Consider the following 5,019-nt stretch of genomic DNA (forward strand, 5'->3'; position numbering starts at 1 on the left):
GTAGGTTGGTCATTTTACATATACTCTGGGTAAGAGCAGTAGTTTCAACGCTAGAGGAAACCTTTGCAATAGCTTTTGAGTGGCTATGCCTCTGCCTGTGATTCCTGGTGGACTCAGCTAAGTCGCTGATCAGTTGCCATGCTTCTTCTGCGGTCCTGTACTTTTATATAGACCCATTACTAGCACCATCCAGTGTAGTCTTATCCTGGAGGTTTATGCCTTGAGTGAAGTAGCTAATCAATACTAGTCTGTCAATCATGTGATGGGGGCATGCGTCTAGAAGGTTCTTAAAACGCTCCCAGTATTCATAGAGAGTCTCTGAGTCTCCTTGAACAATGCAGGAGATCTCTTTCCTCAGTTTATCTGTGACTTCAGCTAGGAAGTATTTTTCCAAAAATTCTCTCCTGAGTGTATCTCAGTTGGTAATAGTCACTTTAAGTTGGGAGTAGTACCACTCCCTTGCCTTTCCCTCAAGAGAAAACGGGAAGGCAGTTAACAGAATAGAATTTTCATCTGTACCCTTACGCCTAACAGTTGAACAGGCTGTCTGGAAATCCCTAAGATGCTTAATAGGCTCTTGAGCAGGTAAGCCATGAAACTTGGGCATCAAGTTGATTAGTGATGCCAGGGCATTTTGGCCAGTTTCACTGACATTTTCTTTACTGTTTTTAGGGTAGTTTCATGCATTTCCTTAGGAAATAAGCTAGTTTTGGGTAGATATTCACTTACATCTTGATTCAAGCATACATTGTGCACTTTACATGATTTCATGAGGATTTTGCACGAATTTAAGGACAAAATTGGATGTTGTATTTCCCATGACTTGGACTAGAACTTTGATGCACGTTATTGCTTGATTTCCGGACAAAGGAAGCAAAGAAGAACCACATTAGTGGCTACGTTAGTTACACTAACGTTAACACTAACGTGGAATGGGAGTAACTTGCAAAGTTAATGAGAAAAGTGATTGCCAATAACGCTCTCGAAGCCATCATTGCCCACGTTAAGAGTCACGTTAACTAAGTTAACGTGAACTCTAACGTGGAAGTAAAGAAATGGAGCCAACGTTAGTGACACTTAACATTATCACTAACGTTGGACCAAGATCATGAGTGGCCATGTTAGAGTCCACGTTAACTTGGTTAACGTGGCCTCTAACGTTAAGAAGAAATGGGGGGAGCCAACGTTAGTGACACTCAACATTGTCACTAACGTTGGCCAAAGCACATTAAGCCACGTTAACTCCCACGTTAACCTACTTAACGTGGAAGCTAACGTGAAGGAACAAAGTGGTCGACAACGTTAGTGACACCCAACATTGTCACTAACGTTGGAAGAACACAAGCCCCCAATGAGCCACGTTGACTCCCACGTTAACCTAGTTAACGTGGAAGCTAACGTGAAGAAAGAAGGTGATCGCCAACGTTAGTGACACCCAACATTGTCACTAACGTTGGAAGGAGCCACACATGCCACCATGAGCCACGTTAACTCCCACGTTAACTTAGTTAACGTGGAAGCTAACGTGGATAAGGGAAAGATGAGCCAACGTTAGTGACACTCAACTTTGTCACTAACGTTGGAGATGGCTAGCAAGGCCACGTTAGAAGCCACGTTAACCTAGTTAACGTGGACTCTAACGTGGAAAATAGGGGCAATTTGGAACGTTAGTGACAATGGTAAGTGTCACTAACGTTCTCGAAGGATGGCAAGCCTACATTAAAAGAGCCACGTTAACTAAGTTAACGTGGACTCTAACGTAGGAAGGGGGAGGCTTCTCAACGTTATTGGGAAAGTTGAGTCCCAATAACATGTGCGAAAGACATAGTGGAAACGTTAGTGGCAACGTTTGTGCCACTAACGTTGAGGTTAACGTGGCTTTTAACTTTGGTGAGTAACATTAGTGAAAAAGGTGATTGTCACTAACGTTCTCGAACCCATATTTTCACTGAATGTTAACACCACTAACTTCCTGAGCCAAAGGCCCTGCCCACTTCATACTTTCTCTCTGCAAGTAAAAGCTAAGCCCAATGAAGAAGAGAACTGCTTCAAACTCAAGATCCAAAGGCCCAAGACTTGAAGAATCAACTAGAAGAACAGAAGAGTAGTATATATAGGAGTAGCTTTGAAATATTTTAGAGAGTTGGAAATTATAGGGAGACTCTTAGCATAGAACTACTCTCTGTTTTTACTTTCTCTGCACTTCTAAGTTTTCATCATGTATTCTCCATCTTTATTTTCATTTTTCAGAGCTATGAACAACTAAACCCCTGTCATTGGGTTAGGGAGCTCTGTTGTAATTTGATGGATCAATACTAGTTTTCGTTATTCTTCTTCTATCTTTTCTCTTGATTTTACTTGAAAGCTTTCGATCTTCATCCAATTGAGTAGTTATCTTGAAAAAGAAGCTATTCATACTTGGATCTCTTCTGAACCTTGAAAGAGGAATGAAGAGATCAAGCTAGAAATGCTTTCTCATGCTGGACCAAATTGGGTTTGGATGGATATGTGACTATAATCCTCTCAACACTTGGTTTGGGAAATGCATGTGGTATAATCAGTGACCATACTTCATCTCTTCTCATGAGTAATTGACCAAGGAATTGGCTATTGATCAAGATTTGAGAGATTGAATTACAAGAAATTGTAATTCAATCACTTAAGATTGCCAAGGAGATCAATGAGTGCATTGATTGAGGAAGAGATGAAAATGAAATTGATCCGGAGAATGCAACATCTCCTAAGCCCAATGAACTCCCCATTTCTGATCTTACCCATTCTCTTTAATTTCTGTTATTTACTTTAATGAGCAATTCCCCCATTCCTATTTACAATTCTGCAATTTACCTTCCGTCATTTACTTTCAGATCTATAATTCTAGCATTTACTTTCCTGTCAATTACCTTCCCGCCATTTTATTTTCTGCAATTCTCAACTCAAATTCTGGATTCGCTCAACTAGAACAGTCCTCTAATTAAAGTTGCTTGATCAATCAATCCTTGTGGGATTCGACCTCACTCTATTGTGAGTTTTTACTTGACGACAAATTCGGTACACTTGCCGAAGGGAATTTGTTGTGAGACAAGTTTTCTGTGCATCAAGTTTATGGCGCCGTTGCCGGGGATTGATTGTGCATCAACAATGATTAGATTGGAGGATAACTAGATTGAGCATTTTATTTTTGTTTGATTTAAATTTCTGTTTGAGTCATTTACTTTCTGTTTTAGATAACTTCTTCCCTTCCCCCTTACTTTTTCTTTGATATTTACTATTCATCTCACTAACCCACTAACTGTTTGATATATTACATCACTCACACTAACAGTAATTCTGACAGATACACTTGCTGCACCTATTCTCTTTGCTTGTACTTGTTGGTTGTATGACAGGGAGAAGAAGCGGGGCTTCAACTTCCTTTTATTCTGAACCTGAGAGAAACTTCCTTAGACTAAGGAGGGAGGCAAGAAAAAAACGTGTAGTTGGTGGTGAAGAAGAGGAGGAACACTTTGAGGAATACTTTGAACCAAACATGGAAGAAAATATGGAAAACCATCATGAAGAAGAGGCTCACAACCATGGCAGAGGAGGTCGAGCAAATCATGCTGGGGAGGATAGAAGAGTTTTAGGCTCTTACATCAATCCAAACCCAGGAAACTGTGGAAGTAGCATTCAAAAGCCAACCATCTATGCCAACAATTTTGAACTGAAGCCACAGCTCATCACCCTTGTGCAGAACAACTGTTCGTTCGGAGGGAGTGTCCAAGAGGACCCAAATCAACATTTAACCACTTTTCTGAGAATATGTGACACAGTGAAATCTAATGGTGTTCATCCTGACGCCTATAGACTGCTCTTATTTCCATTCTCACTCAGGGATAAGGCAGCTAAGTGGCTGGAGTCTTTCCCAAGGGAGAGCTTGACAACTTGGGAAGACGTGGTGAACAAATTCTTAGCAAGATTTTACCCTCCTCAACGAATCAATACGCTGAGAGATGAGGTCCAAACTTTCAGGCAACAAGATGGTGAGACTCTATATGAAGCATGGGAGAGGTTTAAAGACTTAACAAGGAGGTGCCCACCAGATATGTTCAACGAATGGGTGCAGCTGCACATTTTCTATGAAGGGCTCTCTTATGAGTAAAGAAGGCCGTAGACCATTCATCCGGAGGATCTTTGAACAAGAAGAAGAATATTGATGAAGCCATAGATGTCATTGAAACAGTAGCAGAGAATGACTACTTCTATGCTTCCGAAAGAGGGAACACAAGAGGAGTAATGGAGCTAAACAATGTAGATGCTCTGCTGGCCCAAAACAAGCTCATTACCCAGCAGCTGGCTGACCTCACCAAGAAGATAGAGAGCAACCAAGTAGCAGCAATCTCCACTTCATCAACAACCCAAGAAGGAGTGAATGAAGAAGCAGAGGGTAGTCAGGAGCAAGCCAACTACATTGGGAATTCACCTAGGCAAAACCATGATCCATACTCCAAGACCTACAACCCTGGATAGAGGAATCACCCAAACTTTGGGTGGGGAAATCAACAAGACCAAAGCCTTGATCAAAGACGCCCAAATCCAAACAATGTAGCCACCCAAAACTTTACATCTAGACCATATCAACACCCCCATAACAACAACTCCCCACATTCATATCAAGGCCAGAATAACCCTGCTCAGCCTGACCTGTCATCATTTGATGAAAGAATCTCAAGGATTGAAAATCTACTTGAAGGCATAAGCAAAGAGATTCAAGATAGTAAAGCATTCCGAGAAGAGGTGATATCCAATATGCAGAATCAGGATGCTGCCATCAAGAAACTTGAGACACAAATTGGCTACTTATTCAAACAAATCCCCCGCCACAACCTTCGCAGCAAGACTAGCTCAACACAAAGGGAGGAGTGTCAGGCTATCACCCTTAGGAGTAGGAAGGAACTGAAGGAAACCCCCAGAAACCACAAAAAGAGGACTCAACTAAAGAGGAAGAAGAGCAGGACGAAGCTCGAGTTCCCACTTTGA

General features: G+C 41.5%; 2 non-coding genes across 2 annotated transcripts; one reads left to right on the top strand and one right to left on the bottom strand.

The window, feature by feature from the left end:
* Positions 1 to 253: 253 nt before the first annotated feature.
* LOC112773725 (small nucleolar RNA R71) lies at positions 254 to 361 on the top strand. Its single transcript, XR_003188261.1, has one exon. It is a non-coding gene; the product is annotated as a small nucleolar RNA R71 (small nucleolar RNA).
* A 3,621-nt stretch (positions 362 to 3,982) lies between these two features.
* LOC112774907 (small nucleolar RNA R71) lies at positions 3,983 to 4,089 on the bottom strand. The gene has a single exon (XR_003189361.1). It is a non-coding gene; the product is annotated as a small nucleolar RNA R71 (small nucleolar RNA).
* Positions 4,090 to 5,019: the final 930 nt, after the last annotated feature.

Source organism: Arachis hypogaea, chromosome 18, assembly GCF_003086295.3.
Source record: "Arachis hypogaea cultivar Tifrunner chromosome 18, arahy.Tifrunner.gnm2.J5K5, whole genome shotgun sequence".
NCBI lineage: Eukaryota > Viridiplantae > Streptophyta > Magnoliopsida > Fabales > Fabaceae > Arachis > Arachis hypogaea.